Source organism: Neomonachus schauinslandi, chromosome 4 (assembly GCF_002201575.2).
Source record: "Neomonachus schauinslandi chromosome 4, ASM220157v2, whole genome shotgun sequence".
NCBI lineage: Eukaryota > Metazoa > Chordata > Mammalia > Carnivora > Phocidae > Neomonachus > Neomonachus schauinslandi.
Window position 1 is genome coordinate 74,044,712 of NC_058406.1, and position 16,885 is coordinate 74,061,596.

General features: G+C 42.5%; 1 protein-coding gene across 3 annotated transcripts in view; it reads left to right on the forward strand.

The window, feature by feature from the left end:
• Positions 1-16,885, forward strand: part of LRRC8D (leucine rich repeat containing 8 VRAC subunit D) — a 115,220-nt gene that overhangs the window by 57,600 nt on the left and 40,735 nt on the right. The gene's annotated exons all lie outside the window — the stretch shown is intronic.

A 16,885-nucleotide genomic window follows, 5' to 3' on the forward strand; every position in this document is an offset into this window, starting at 1 on the left:
AAATTTCAGAATAAAATCACTGTGGGGTTTTTTAAGTTGACAGTTTGATAACTTTCTCATCTTCAGTATTACCTACTAATAATCCAGTGTATATACTTGCCATGGCTAAACAATACTACTTTTTTTTTTTTAAAGATTTTATTTATTTGAGACAGAGAGAATGAGAGACAGAGAGCATGAGAGGGAGGAGGGTCAGAGGGAGAAGCAGACTCCCTGCCGAGCAGGGAGCCCAATGCGGGACTCGATCCCGGGACTCGATCCCGGGACTCCAGGATCATGACCTGAGCCGAAGGCAGTCGCTTAAGCAACTGAGCCACCCAGGCGCCCCTAAACAATACCGCTTTTAAAGACTTCCCAGAAGCCAGTGAAGGCGGCCTCTTGGAAATCTACTTTTAAGCTGTCTGAGATAGCAATGATATAACAGTACTTTTCAGTCCTTAGATCTGTTCTCCAAGGCTGGAACAACAGTGTTCAGCAGATATTATGTGCTCAGCAGTTGCTCTCCAAGGCTGCCTTTTTGATCTGTAAGACCATGTTGCAACACTCCTCGATAAGCAAATAATATAAGGAGAAACCCTTGCCCAGATGGCAGGCACTGTTTCATTGTGCAAGTAGTGATCCCATCCTTTAGGTCGTGGTGTCCTGTTGGTTTTCTGCTTTCAAATTCTAGATTGTGCTTGAATGTATCAGAGATACGTTGAACCTGCTGAAAGTTTTCATGGGCTCATTTTGCACAGAGCAGAAAGAGTGAAAAAATAGTCAACCTATTTGTATCCTCCAGCTCAAAATCATGGTCAGCCTGACACTTTAGCCATCTTAGGGAGGGAGGATATGGAAGTATTGAGGTCTCTGATGTGATGTGGCCCCTGAGGGATGAGGCTGCCCAGTAAGCAGGGCTGGTTGACTTGCAGGCTCTGTTTTTGCGGGCACTTCTGTGCCCCTCCCTGCCCCATATCACCCCACCCCTTTTGCCTGCTGGACTTTACCTACAGCTCTTCTAGCACATTTCTCTACAGCCCTTTGACACCCATTTGCATCACTTCAGGTTGAAAGAGAGTAAGCAATAAAAACTTTTCTCCTGCTATAAATTCAATATTTTTCCTCTCTTTTTATTTGAACTGTAGAGAGGGGAGGCAGTTTGCAGTTTGGAGGACTGTGCCTTCAGTTATAAATTTCCTTGGGGTAGAAACCTTATTAATGTAAATTGCAGAGCTAGAATTAACGAGTAGAAGTTCTGAGCAGGCTGACTTAAGCTCAGTATAAGGAAACATTTGTTAAGCACGGGAACTGGCCAGCAAACTGCTGTTAACAGCCCTTGGATGTGCTCAATCAGACCATTCTGTGAGGGATGTGGGAATGGACAGCAAGCTGGACGAGATGATGTTGTTTGCTGTGATATTGTACCCGCCAAAGATACTATAATACAAGTAAATATTTTCCAATTAAATCTGTGATGTTACCTTAAAGTGTTGTATAAAAGGAATTATTTCTTGCTAAATTGTGAGACTGACTTATTAAATGTGACGCTCTAGTAGATACATTTGTTCTAATGATGTGTGTTGTATAATCATCTTCCCTACAAATTCATTTTAAGATTAATTAGCAACTTACTAATTAAAGTATACATGGATAAATTCAGCAATTATTTATTTGGGACCTACTGTACCCTTCACACTATGCCAGCCTCATGGAGGATAGAACTATAAATAAGATAGTGCCTTAGTGTTCTAATTGGAGAAATAGACATGTGCTTTTTAGCCAGAACATAAAGGAGACTATAAAAAATATTAAAATCAAATTGCAAAAAGAGCAAAGATAATTCTTCCAAGGAGAAAATTTCAACGCAAGGAGTCGATGGGGACTGAACTTTAAAAGACAAGGTTGGAGGGGCAGGTATAATAATTCACATATATTTTGGTATCTACTATGTGTGGGACCTTTTTATGTGTGCTTTGTGTGTCTCTGTGAGGTTTGGCTCTGTCATCCTCATTGTACAGATCAGAAAATTGGTTGTGTAAAAGAGAATGTGGTCAGGATATGTGAGGAAAGGAATGTTGGGAGTCTGATGTGGCTGAATACAGGGTTTGTGGAGACAGAGAACTGGATAAGACAGGGGAAAGGTATACTGGAGGCACATTATCTAATCCAAATGAAAAAGTTGACTTTCTAGAGTCACTTCTAGGACTGTCACAAGCAAAGTGTTTCCTGCAAAATATATTGGCATTGGAATGATGAGCTTTAGATTTCAGTTCTAGACTGTAATACAGAGAGATCTCATTAGGTTGAACGTTTGTCATGACCAGAAGGAATACCCAGAAGACCTGGGCTTGTTGGTTTTTCTTTGTCCCCCACCTCTTTCTTGCTGAGTGTGCTGCAGAGAATTTGTCTCTCCATCCATAATGTGAGGGGCAATAATACTGTTCCACGAGTATGTGGCAGGTCCAGGCTTGGTGTCATATATACATACCTATGAAGGACTCAATAAAATATCAGTAGAATCTAAATCAGAAAATGGGATTTAAAGCAGCAGCTCTTGACCAGCCAGTCAGACCCCTAAATATATTTCCTTTCTATCCCCTTTCAACCTCTTGGGCTTACACCTATTTCTTCTTATGTGGACTATTACAAGAGTCTCTGAACCAATTTCTATACTTGCTCTCCTAAATGTAGAGTGTCAGAGTAATTTTTTCAAGTATAACATATGTCACTTTATTGCCCGGTTCAGAGATCTGTAGTGGCATTTCATCTTCTGCAGAATGAAGAACAGGTTCTTACCTACTGGTTCCAACTATTCCAACGTGAATCTCTCTCTCTCTCCTGCTTGTCTTTGGCTTCTTCTCATTTCCAGCTCCATTTCTATTTCTCATCCCCCTAGTCCAAACTAATTTCTCCTTTCTTTATTGCTTTTTATATGTTGTAACATTTTTAATTCAAATATCTGTTCAACATTTATTGAGTATCTGATACGTGTCACAAACTCTGCCCGGTGGTGAAGACACACAGGTGAATAATATGAGTCACATCACCATTTGAGTCACCTGGTGATATTCGCAGGTGAACACATCTTGCCACTGCTTCCAGACCACAAGCTCCCTAGGATTAAAGCTATGTATTTATACATTTCTGTATAGCTCTAGGCATCTTACATTAGCCAACACGTGAATTTTGTTGAATAAATGGTTGAATTTAAGTTAGTTTATTCCAAATTCCAAAATTATTCCAATTTCTTGTCTAAAATTCTGGATACACTGTGGGAATTTTAGTGAGACAATGAACACTTACTCTGTCTCTCAGTCTTTGCACCTACAAAATGAGTACATCAATCCCTTATGATTAAAAACATGGGCTGGGGGGCACCTGGGTGGCCCAGTCGGTTAAGCGACTGCCTTCAGCTCAGGTCATGACCCTGGAGTCCCAGGATCCAGTCCCGCTTTGGGCTCTCTGCTTGGCGGGGAGCCTGCTTCTCCCTCTGCCTCTGCCCCTCCCCCTGCTTGTGCTCTCTCACTTTCTCTCTGTCAAGTAAATAAATAACATCTTTAAAAAAAAAAAATTAAAAAAAAAAAACAACATGGGCTGTAAAAGAAATAGCTCTTCTTTGGACTCTTCACACACAAAGTGATATTGATAGGTATTTGTATATAATTCAATCTCTTGAAAGAGGGAACATTTTAAGGTGTCTGTACCTTTGGTATATATTTTTTTCTGTTTATATTTTAAAGTTTTTATAGAAATCTAAACTAGTTGGAAATTAAAACCACATACATGTAGAGAAGTTGTCTGAAACTACTGAAAGAGGAAGTTAGGAATTAGTGGAGACTTGGAACGGGATGTGGACTCAAGTCTCAAGACCCGGCTTCACAAAATAACATGTGCAGTTGAGCCTTTTCGTGTTAATGCGTATGTGTCAAAGTTGTCTCTTTCCTTACTTTTAAAATCTAGTTACACATTTAAATTATAAAAGCAAAAAAAAAAATTATAAAAGCAATATGATAAATTTTGGCAAATAGAGAAAAGAAAAAAAGTACCTACACATAGTTATTATAATAAACATCTTGACCTCTTTCCATTCAGTGTCTCTAAAAATGTAAAGTTGTTGTATGCAGAACATTTGAGATATTACATTTTTTCCTATGAATATTTAACCATCATTGTTATATGACTAGATAATATTCCATTTAGTGGCATACTGTTGTGTTACTGTGGTGGGAAAATCAAGTGCTTCACTGTCATGCAAAATGCTATAACCTGTAATGCTGATTAGCACATGCTTATAGTTTTTCCCGGGTTTTGACATGTTTCCTTAGGTGATGTTTCCAAAGTGGCTATTCTCCTCTTTCTAATATTAAAAATAACAGCGGAACCATCAGATGGAATAATTTTTTTCAAAACACAAGAGTTGTTTTACTTACCACCTCCCTGCACGATAGATGAAGAAATGATGGCACTATTTTGACCAAACAGTGGTTTGAATATATTACATTGACCACAGCTTTGAGTGACTTGGTAAAAAGAAATTTGATGTCTTTGTCCACCAAATGACTTAGCATTTGAATGATTAAGAAATAACCTTGGGGGGATAAAAAGAAATGAAGTTAAAGATATTGTTGACAAGCATCTGATTGAATAGAGTTTTATGCTCAGTACATACTTTCATGTGACTTAGTAAGTGGCAAGTTTATGTGTAATCCATCACATTGGGATGCCTGAAGACTTGCACTGAGTCACGAGTGTTGACCTTATCCGAATGACACACCTAAAGTGCTTCCTAGCAGCCTTCCCAGCCACCCATCGAGAGTTGCAGACATGTCTCCCCACAGAAAGGAAACTGCTTAGAGAGTGCAAATTATATACTTCAAATGATAATCCAAGGAGTATTCTGTGATCTTAGAACATCCATGATCATATAGAACAAAAAACCCACACACATTATCATATTCAAAACTTAGTAATGAGAAAGCCAATGAGAGGGGAGAGAGATGGAGAAGAATAAATAAATAAATTTATAATAGGTCGCATGTCAATAAGGGCAATGGAGAAAAATAAAACACAGGGTGGAGGCTAGGCGCTGTCAAGCTGTATGTGTGAGAAGGTGGTGATCAGGGAAGCCTGGAGGAGGTGATGGCAGGAGCCATCTGGAGATAGCTCAGGGGAGAGTGTGTCAAGCAGAAGGGCCAGCCTGGGCAAAGGCTCCAAGACAGAAGAACGCTTGGCGCATGCAAGGATCAGCGAGGAGCTTGGGTAGCTGGTGTGGAGTGTTCTGGTGGAGTGGAAGGGATGAAAGCCTGGTTCCGTGGCTTTTCAAGAGAATGGTAAAAGGGGCACCTCGCCGGCTCAGTCGGTGGAGCATGTGACTCTTGATCTCAGGGTTGTAAGTTCAAAACCCATGCTGAGTATAAAGATTACTTGAAAATGAAATCTTAAAAGAATAACAAAAAATAAAGAGAATGGGAATGAATGTAGACATCTCTGGAGGAATTTCCTTTTAAAGGGGAGCAGAGGAGTAAAAGAACCTGGAGGAGGAGGTGAGGAGTTTTTAAAATGGGGAAAATTGCAACGTGCACTTTGCTGATGGGTCTGACCCAGTGGTGAGTGGAAGATCGGTGACCTGAGAGAGAGACAGTTGCTGGAGGAATGGTGGTGTGGAAGTCGGAGAAGTTGGGGTCTAGAATACAAGGGCAGGAGTTGCTTTAGATAGGGCAGACCATTTACTCATGGAAACAGAAAGGAAGAAGATGGAGTGTGGGTCCAAATGCAGGAAGGTTGGTAAAGGTGGAAATGGGAGCGTGTGGAAGTTCTCCTTCCATTGCTTCTGTTTTCTCAGTGAGACACAGAGCACAGGGTATTGCAGCTGTGGGTAAGGAGATCAGTCTGAAGAGAGGAGAATGTGTGAAATAGTCACCTAGGGGAGAGGGAGAGTCATGGAATAGGGAAAGATGGTCGGGTTGCTGAGACTACACTAAGAACCCTCCAGAGATCCAGTGGTCATGAATTTAAAATAGATCTCGTCAGTCAGCAGGATTACCTGTTTCTCTCCAGCCACGTTCAGCAGCCTGGGTGCAGGTGCCGAGCAAGCAGAGACTTGTATTTGGAACAAGAACTGTGGTTTGCCAGATCTCTAGAATGAAGAAGGAAAGAGAGGTGGGGGAACTGAGGTGGAAGGCAGGGTTTATAATCCTGTGGAAAGAGCTGAGTGACATTGAGAAAGTAGAGGATCCATGGAATTTAGTCCCACTGGGATTAACAGATCATTAGAGTGACTACCAGAGGGAGTGAATTGGAAAATTAAGAGTTTCAGAACCCTTTAAAGGATCAGTAGAACTTTCTATTGATTAAATATAAGGGTGAGGAAAAGAGTGAAGTCAGGGATGGTATTCAGGCTTTCTCTTGAGTTGACTGGGTAAATATGGTTTCCAAGTTCAGGTATTCACCAGGCCTGGCAGCTAAGCATGTCAGAAAACAAGGAGTGGTTAGGGGCTGTAGTAAACTGGCAGACACGTGGTCCATCCGAAAGGGGATAGCTCGGCTACAGCTGTTATTAACGTGGAGTGTGTGGATCCCAGGCTGCTAGATCCTCCAGTTTTAAAAATAGAGTCAGGTTTTTAATGTACGATCTCTCAATTTATAAATGCTGACTACCTTTTTTTTTTTTTTTTTTTTTTCCCTTAGCTGAACAGTGGTGAGTTGTATTTAGACCCCAGACCATTTTTTCCCTTCAGGACATTCTGTCTAGTAAATAAGATCTATATACATGAAGCTGCATCTGTAGTTCATCTTAAGAAAGAATTTGAAGCCACATGAGGTAGAGGCAAGAACCGGGTGCTGAGTTGTGTGGTCCAGGCCACACATCGAGAGCAATTCTGAGAAGGGGCCCGGGAGAGGTTTACAAAGCTCTTGGTGGTGCTGATTATGTGCTATCTCCCAGAACCACGGGCCTTGCCCTCAGGCATGAATTCTTTGTGGTTTCCATCCCATTAACCTTGAACAGTTTCACTGAGCTTTATTTTTAGCTTCTGCTTTTCATTTCCAGATTGATAACCAAATGAGGAAGCATTGGCCCAGAGTGGCAAGGCCATGCTGAGGGGGTACTCCCTGGCCATGATCTAAGAGATGGAGTTGGCCCTGGTCACTTTACGCCTTTCTGCAAGCTGCTCATGGGCCTCCGTCTGGAGGCAGTTCATCCACACCTCTGCCTAGGTGATGTCTCGGAAGGGTCAGGGGCTAAAGCCCGGCCCAACAGAGCAGCTGCCAGGGAAGGTATCATGAAGCTAAGACCTCACTCCCATGGGAATTGGACTGAGGACTTCTGTCTCTTGTTAGAAACTTGCCTAAGAGCTTCCTCTGGCTGAGTGCTGGGAGAGGAGACTAGAGACCTGACAGTTGGTGAAGTTCTTCACGGACAGTGGCTATGGTTATTTGCTAAATGTTTGTTATTTTCCACATGTGCCAGGCCCTGTACTGGGCCCCAGGGACACAAACATGACAAGGCAGACATCCCTGTTGTCATGGTGGCTTGCTTCTTGCCTCCTTCCCTCTCTTCATTCATTCCTCAGAATTACCGAGAGACTACTACATGGCATACATTGGAGTGGCTGTTGGGAATGTATAAAAATTACTGTCAGTCTGCTCAGGAATAGGCAGGTAAGTTACAGTACATTTACATTCTGTAATTGAGAGAGCTTGAGAGTTTTGTGAGTCCACAGATGGTATTAAGTGCTATGGGAGATACTGAAGGAGAGGGATCATTCCCCATCATCAGGTAGTGTATGGACTAGTGTGAAGAAGGGAAGCCACAGCCCCCCCCCCCCCCCCCCCCCCCCCCCAAAGCACATATGGCTATTTGATAACTTGTATTTCTGATTCTAAGTGTCTTTATATTCCCAGCAATGTACCTGGTGCCCAAGTGCTTAATAAGTGTTGGTTGAATTAATGAATCAGTAAGTATGCTTTGCAAGACAGAAATTAACTTGTTGCTATAATAGAGAGCCATTCTCTCAGAAGGAGTGACTTTTGAGCCAGGGCTGGGAAAATAGGTGGCAGTTCCCACATGAGAAGAAAGGAGGTGCCCCAAGGCATATTCCAAAGATCAGAAATGGCAGGAGCCACTCATTAAGCCCAGGAAACAACAGGGGTTCTGTCTGGTGATGAGCACAGGGCATATGGGGAAATGTGGAGAGATGAGAAAGGTCGGGGGCAGGTAACGATGGGACATGGACAGCCAGTCAAGTGAGTTTAGACTTTATTTAGTAGGCCACAGAAGTTTTTAAAGGGTTGCTCCAGAGGGAACTCTCAGAAACTACCATTGGTGGCAGTTTGATGGGTTAATTGGAGGGGCTGCAGGATCAAAATAGGGTTGCATTTTTTAGGGGGGGGTGGGGAGCAGGCATGACTGGAGGCTGAGAAGGGCCTAGTGGGAGTCCTTTCTAAAGTACAGGGTCACTGTGAGATGCTAAGGGAGGGTGAGATGAGCAGCATGCCTTTGGAGGCCCTGTTAGCTCAGGTGCGCGACACCCTCAACAAAGCACCCCCAACCCCTCCCACCCCCCCCAAGAGAGATGCTCTTAGAGGAGCTGGCCTAGGCTGCAGATTCTGAGCCTCTGAGGCCACACATAAAATGGCTAACCATGGGGTTTCAGCTGGGCAGGGGGACAAGAAAAGGAAACCAGAAGAGGCTAATTCTACACCCCTTCTATGTTCTGTGGCCTCTAACACGTTATTCAGGTGGTGTAATTGGAATATTGACAATTGGGCATAAATTGCAGAATGTTGTACATTCATCTCTCGAGGCCTTAATGACCTTCTTTGTCAGCACTCTTCAGATCCTGCTCAGCACTTGCAGCCTGTGAGGGACTGGAGAAAAGCGGGGTGCTTTCTGAAAGCCCAGCCAGCCACCCTGTGCGAGCACCCAGCTGGGGAGGGGGACATCTAAGCCCAGCACAGTGTGGCTACTTTGATGCATTTTTTTGCTTACTCATTACTAATACTTTGTAGGTAAAGTTTATAGGAAAACAAACCAGTTAGTTCTGAGTGTTTCATGTTAACCTTTTTTCTCTTTGTCATCACCGAAGAAAGTAGGGCATGTTGTTTGAACGGCATCTGCTCGTGCTACAGCCTGCACCTAAAATTGCAGGTGGGTCTTTCTGTAAGAATCCCGAGCACGTGAACACAGATTCATTTGTTCTGTATATCTTGGTATAAAGGAAAATGACCTCACAGTATGCCTTAATAAGTTCATCTTTAGGGTGGGCTGTAGACCAGATAGACTGTGTGTGTAATGGAGCCCTTTCTATTTCCTGACATTAGTCACTGAAGGAGAACGCCCACATAATAATAAAAATAATACCTAACATCTGTTCAGCACTTTAGAGCTCCCAAGTGCCATATATATTCACAACCAAGTATCAGAAATCGTATATGTGATGTTATACTGTAAACTAGCGAAAGGAAAATAATTATAGCTATTGAGTGTATAGGAGACTGTGCTCAGTTAGGTAAGGGTTTGTGGTGAAGGGCAGGCGGCTTCTGTTTCTCGAAGCTTTGATGGGGGCAGGGAAGCAATGGAGTGAATAAGAGCCACAGAGTAGGCAGACAGGGATTCAAATCCCAGCTCTTCCAGCGGGGTGGCCTTTAGTGGGCATTCAGTGTCTTTAAGTCCAGGCCTCCTCTTTGTAAAGTGGAGTGATGATTCCCCTTAGAGTTGGTGTGACAGTAGAAAGAAATGCGGTTTGCACCACTTGTCAGGCACCGGCCTGAAGCAGAGAAGGGCACGGCGGCTGATAATGCCTAACCAAGATGGCTAACTTGGTGGTGTGCTGGCAGATCCTGACATCACTGAACTGTCCTCACCTCTGTTCCTCCACACTGTCGCATGTCCCACCTGTGTTTCTTCTGTTGAGACAGCACATCTGCTCGCTCTTTTTTTTTTTTAAGATTTTATTTATATTTTATTTGAGAGAGAGAGAAACATAGAGCCCGAGCAGGGAGGAGAGGGAGAAGCAGGCTCCCTGCTGAGCAGGGAGCCCGACGTGGGGCTCGATCCCAGGGCCCCGGGATCATGACCTGAGCCGGAGGCAGACGCTTAACCAGTGGAGCCACCCAGGTGCCCCTGCTCTTTCTTTCTCAGTCCCACTGATACCAGATTTGACCTCATCTACAACTGCACACTGACAACAACCCAACAGCCAGGCTCCAGCATCTCTAACATCCCCTGCATCGCCGCTGCCTTGTATCTCATGTATCATGGTGTGACTCTGCTTTCCAAAGCTCTGTTCCATGTTATTATGAGTTTGCACGGTCTCTCTGTTGCCGTACTAAATAAAACCAAACTCTCTTGGATTTCAGTGTCCTCTGAAATCTAGCTAAACCTTAACGCTTTGACTTCATTTCGTATGACTCAGTACAGTTTTGTGCTCCAGTCACACAGGCATCTTAACCTTAGGCATATGATGAACTCGGTCCTGCCTCTGTGCCTTTGCTTATGCTGTTCCTTCGGCCTAAAATGCACACACAGTATTATTTATATTTCAAAATATGCATGCATCATCAGTCATAAAAGAAACATGAGGACGCAGAAATACATCTTTCTTATAAAAAATGATGAGGAGCTTAATACCTTGACACATAGCCCTCTGCTCTCCATTTCATTTCTGCCTTGATAATTAATTTTCTGACAGGGTTGGGATATATTACCTTCATAGTGTCATCAGTACATCCTAGTAAGGTCAGTACCAGAGTATTCAACTGCCCAGAGAAAGATGTTTTTGAATTAGGGGATTTGGAAAGAGCAAGAAGGCAATAATAAGTTTCCTGTTTATAGCACTAAGAAACGTTTTCCTAAGCCTCTCAGAGAATCCTTATTTTACTATTGCTAGGTTTACTGCCATTCCTTAACCTTTTACTTAGATGGAGTAAGCAGATCACGCTCAGGCATTAGCGAAGACCTTGTGTGCGGAGCCCTTCATGGGAAGAGTGCCAGGAACCTCAGCACCGCGAACTGTGGCTTCAGCTCTCAAGCTGTGGAAGGAGAATAGTCAAAAAGCCGTTTAAGTTCACTCCCCAGACTCCTTTCCATTATTTTTCTTCAGGTGTAACCAGGTGTTTTTTTGGACATACAGACTGACTTGCATTTTTCCTTCTGTCCCTTTATCTCCATAAGAAGAGGTATTGGAAAGCAGAGTGGGAGACAATCCTCATCCATGATGAATTTCTCTCTCCCATTTTCTAAGGTCTATAGCACCTCATCTGGGGCAGGTAGTAGGAACTTCAATAGCCTAAGGTTTCTGTTTTTGCCAGTTCATTTAAGAGGAGGAGAGACTGCCTTAGGACTGGGAGGCTCTCTTCTCAAGAGCCTCAAGAAGGGTTGTGATTTGTCACTGCCTAAGAGATAGCAGTTACATTTAGGATTTTCTTTTTTACACAGGATTTTTCTTAGAAGTTTAAGTAGTGGAAAAAGGATCTAGTAACTCTTGTAGTCTAGCTCACTCAGTGAAATTTCTCCTTGTCCAGTAAGTGCTCATTAAATGTAGGCAATTAAGAGACTACTTCTCTTTTTCTATTAGCATTCATTTCCAAGGACAAGGACATTTTTTCAGAAACCTTAAAGCTCTTAGTGATGAGCGATTTAAAGTGGCGCAAATGAGGAAACATTTTTCTTAGTTTTTATCTCCAAACATATGGTATATTCACAGCCCATAAATTGACAATAACAGCCTGTTTAGTAAAAGGGAAGAATGCTTGTCAGGTTAACCAGGTCAAATACAAATATGCATATGCAGTATGATAACTTCAATGTAAAATGAAAACCACAAGTGTATTCACAGCAGAAAGTGGAGGGGAACTCCACAAGTGGTAACAAAGGTCGGAAAATCATCTGATTTGTTTTTCTTTTACTTCTCTCTCTGTGTCTTTGTTCTCCGACTTTTCTTTGCTCAGTGTTACTAACTTTATAATCAAAACGTCACTTTTAAAAAATCAGGTGGTGATGGGTGTGTATCAGTTTGGTGCTTATTTAAATGTTATTTTTAACTAAAGAAAATGGGGGGAAACATGGTATAAAATATGGAAGAATAAGTGATTAAATATAACGTGTTGAATATAGGGGTTGTTCACTTGGGCAGAAATGGGGAAACCTCAGCTATCTGGAAGATCACCAAGAAGCAAGTCAGTTGTCCGGTTAAATGAATTAACACCTAGAAAGTGCTTTGAGCAACGCTTGGGATAAGATAAGCTAGTTATTTTCTTCGTTGTTATCATTTTCATTCATTATCACCCCTGGGTACTAGCACACTTTATAATACCTTGTACAAATTGTAGTACTCACTAAATGCTTTCGAGTTAATCTTTCTAGACCCTTCACAGCTCTGGTTCATCTAATAGCTGTATCACATTTGGACTTTGATGCCCAGAACTAAACTGAGCACAGAATGGCAGGCACGATCTGACAAGTGCAAAGATTAGTGGGACTACCTCCTCCCCTGTCCCAGTCATTGTCTGTCTGGTAATGTTTGATTGGTGGCCAGTCTCATCTTTGTCTCCTGTTAAGCTCGCAATCTATGAGAACATCAAAGTCTTTTTCTCATAAATGTGGTAACTGTTAAGACAGTTCTTTTACTCTGATCTGTGCTCTTGAAATTTTTTGAATTAAATTATTTGACTTGATTCCTACTAAATAAAACCTGTTTTGTTTTGGCCCCTCTTTCAGCCTGTTGAGGTGTTTTTATTGCTAATTCTCTTTTGCTCTCTTCTTAAGCTTTGTGCAGTTATGACTTTTTCTGGAGCAGAACACTGATTTAAATGTGGGCCTGGAGAGGAACAGGACAGAGAGCCCTGTGCACTAGCATTTAAGGCTTTCTCATTGGTTGGCATGGGAGAACCTCTCAGGCTCTTGTTCACCACCTGTTTATTCTTATTTTGTTTATAATGCTAACAAAGTTCGGGGGTAGCAGCAGCACAATATTAAGTAAGCTGAGGTGTAGAAAAATAATTGATACTTATCCTTATTTGGATGTGAATGACATAAGTATATTTTCCTAAAGGCAAGATAGATAACCATTTAAAGAGTTGTCTCCTTCCTTCCCTCAGGATACAAGCTATCCCGTATAGTGAGGAAGCTCTTGGCTTACAGGTTATGGGAAGTTCTATTAAGTTCAGAAAGAACCATGCATTTAAAAGAGGAAAAAGCTGTATTCCCTGCAACATGCTCATGTTCTTTCATTGTTATCCCCAGCAGCCAGATATGTCCTCCAGCACGCCCACCCATCACTCAGCAGACAGGCTGGTGTTTCAGTGGTTACAGGGAGCAGTGTTGACTAACTCCTGTACTTGCTCGTCTGAGGATGGATAGGTATGCTGAGACATTAGTAACAACATGTATGCTAACACAGTGAAAATTTTTGAGAAGCAAAATTATTACATATTCCTAAGTAGATAACTCAGCATACTAGGAGCATATGAGGACTTTTACATGACTTTCCCCAAAAAAGATAAGCCTTCTATATTCATAGAATACATTGTAAACATCTGGTTAGATGGCATTTAAATTTCTTTCTTTCTCTTATTTGACAAAAGTTTTAAATCTCTGTGTATTTACAAACTTGGCAGACGTGGAATATTTTTTCAAGCTATTGTTGTAAGCAAACAAACAGCTTAGAAAAATTCACAGGTAGGTGATTTTATCCCAACCATCTGCTTAAATCTCAAAGGCAACTTGAGTTAGCCCTTAGCAAGCTCAGAAACTGTATATAGGGTGCCTGGGTGGCTCTCAGTTGGTTGAGCGACTGCCTTCGGCTCAGGTCATGATCCCGGAGTCCTGGGATCAAGTCCCACATCGAGCTCCCGGCTCAGCGGGGAGCCTGCTTCTCCCTCTGACTCTCTCCCCTCTCATGCTGTTTCTCGCTCGCTCTCTAATAAATAAATAAATAAAATCTTAAAAAAAAAAAAAAGAAACTGTATATAAATATGTGTGTAGTGAAATTTTTCTATGTAGTACATGTATCTTCTAGGTAACATGTTGGTTTGAAAAACTTATATATATAAAGATGTAGCTGTTCATTTTCCTGGTGTATCTTTAGTTTCTAATTTTATATGTGAACAGGTTTGACTTATGTAACTTTAAAAATTATTTAAAATATCTTTGTATCTACAAGTTTCTATTCATATATGATCAATTCCATTTTATAGAGCGATTGAGCTTCTGAAAAGTTGTTGAGGCCTTGAACTTTTAAAAGTGAAATTATTTTTAGATGTCCTAAAAGAGCTCTTTATTTTTTTATTTATTTATTTTTTTGGTAAACATTCATTCATTCATTCATTCATTCATTTATTTATTTGCGAGAGAAAGATAGTGCATGGGAAGAGGAGCAGAGGGAGAGAGTGTCTTAAGCAAATCCTGAGCTCGGAGCCTGTCTTGGGGCTCTATCTCAAGACCCTGAGATCATGACCTGAGCTGAAACCAAGAGTCAGACATTTGGGGCACCTGGATGGCTCAGTCGGTTAAGCATCTGACTTGGCTCTGGTAATGATCCCGGGGTCCTGGGATTGAGCTCTGTGTCAGGTTTCTGCTCAGCGGGGAGTCTGCTTCTCCCTCTGCTTACCCCCCCACCCCGCGCGCTCATGCTCTCTCTCTTTCAGATAAATAAATAAAATCATAAAATAAAATTTTTAAAAAGTCAGATGCCTGGCCGACTGAGCCACCCAAACACCCCTAAAAGAGTTCTTTAAAAAGAAAGGAATAGTCACTTCTAAATTTTTCTGTGATCTTAGTGATCTCTTTATCATGGTTTCTTAAAACAGTTCACATCTGTGTGTAATTTGTGAGACCAGGATAGAATGTCTCTGAGTTTGACAGTGCAGAGTATCATCTCCAGTCCGGCGGGGAAGGGGGGTGGCAGTGTTGCCATGGGAAATACCAGGAAAAGAAAAGTGTTCCAGAAAATGTTTATGAAACATTTTACATAGTATATATATTACATTTTCTTTTAACAGGCAATCTCAGTGTAGTTTACGAATACGTTCTCTAATAAACATAATGTGATAACATGAGTTTTAGTTTCCTGACTAGCCTCCAGAAATCTGTGCCTTAAATGGCTTGTTATCAATTCTTTGCCACTAATAGTATGTTTCCAGGGCTTGGGCAGAAGTCAGAGTGTGGGGAGAGGGTCATTACTCAAGGACTCCCCTTTGGTAGGTGGGAAGGCAAAGGGGTGAATTGGGAGTGATAAAGGATAGCTGGGGAGAGGCCCAGAGGGAGGAGTGGGGGGGATCAGGAAGAGGCTTTGGAGATCACGTTGTCTAATGTCATCATCTTACAGTAGGGGCAACAGAGATCCAAGAAATCTGTGTTGCTGGCCCAAGGTCACATAGCTAGTGGCTGAGAAGGACCTAGGGTCCAGGTCTCCTGATTCCCAGCTCAATTTATACACCAGGTGCTGATAGGAGCTGAAAAATCCACAAGTCCACACTCTGGGGCTTTGTGGGGAGAGGGGCTGTGAAGAAAGGTAGAGGGTGGGGAAAGCTTCTGTGTAGGGACCAGGTTTTACCTCCCCTGGAGGACAGAGATAGCAAGAACTAAGCAGAGAGGTCAGGGCCCTAGCCAAATAGATTAGCATTCAGGACAGAGTCCAGTGTAACAATGAGAAATTGCCATAGCACAGCGCTGATGATAATAACTACTCTACTAGGCATTGGGCTGTATGTTCTGTTGTAACATATCCTTTAATTTTCATAGTAACCCTGGTAGAAAGGTGCTTTGTTTCCATTTTCAGAGGAGGGTGCTGATATTCAGAGTTACACGGCTTGCCCAAAGTCACATGGCTTGCTGTAAGAGAGAGTGCCATGATTTGAACCTGTCTTCACCATATCTTTTTTATTTCCGCAGTGTTATGCTGCCACACCAGAATCATAGATCAGAAGGGACTGGGCAGATGTGACAGTGTCAGAGATGGGGACATGGGGTAAGGTGCAGCATGGTGTGTGTCTGGTCCTGGAGGCTTACAGTGAGGGAACAACATGGGGTATAATTGGAGGCCACCTCACCTGGTGCAGCAGTTAACAGAAGGAATTCCCACCCCATCCCTGTACTTACTCTTGAGGAACTAAATAAAGATGACTTGTTATCTCTCCAAAATGTTGTGGAGCCTGCATATATGGTGTCGTGCCCATAGGCAACTGATACCGGGTATGTGTGTGTTGGGGGGCGGATTCTTGGGCTCCTAAAACTTGTAGAATATTTAACACGAGTAAGCAGCTGATGCCTGGGTACCAGAATCCACTGATGCTCTGGAAGTGATGCCACCACAGACGTTTGTCAGCTCTTAGGATTTCAGGGGCGCCTGGCTGGCTCAGTCAGTAGAGCCTGCAGCTCTTGATCTCAGGGTCATGAGTTCAAACCCCACCTCGGGCGTAGAGCTTGCTTAAAAAAATGAAAATCAAAACCAAATCTAAGGATTTCAGAGCAGGAGAACTGAGATGGTGAGGAATGGAAAAACTACAGCCTGATGAGGAGTCATAAGTATCCGTGGATTCTAAACATCATTGAAGTTTAGCCCAAAAAGGGCTTTGGGTGAAGACTTCCACTCCACTTTTACAGGGAGAGAAAGGGAAGCATTAGTCATTGAGCATCTTAGAGTGTTCCAGATATTAGGTGCTTTCCAATCCTCACAAATCCTACAAAGGAAATACTCTCACTTGCTTTGGATCAGGAAATTGAAGTTTATTTTATTTTTTTAAAGATTTTATTTATTTATTTGTCAGAGAGAGAGAGCATGCGCACAAGCAAGGAGGGCGGCAGGCAGAGGGAGAAGCAGGCTCCCCGCTGAGCAAGAAGCCTGATGCGGGACTCGATCCCAGGACCCTGGGATCATGACCTGAGCCGAAGGCAGAGGCTTAACCA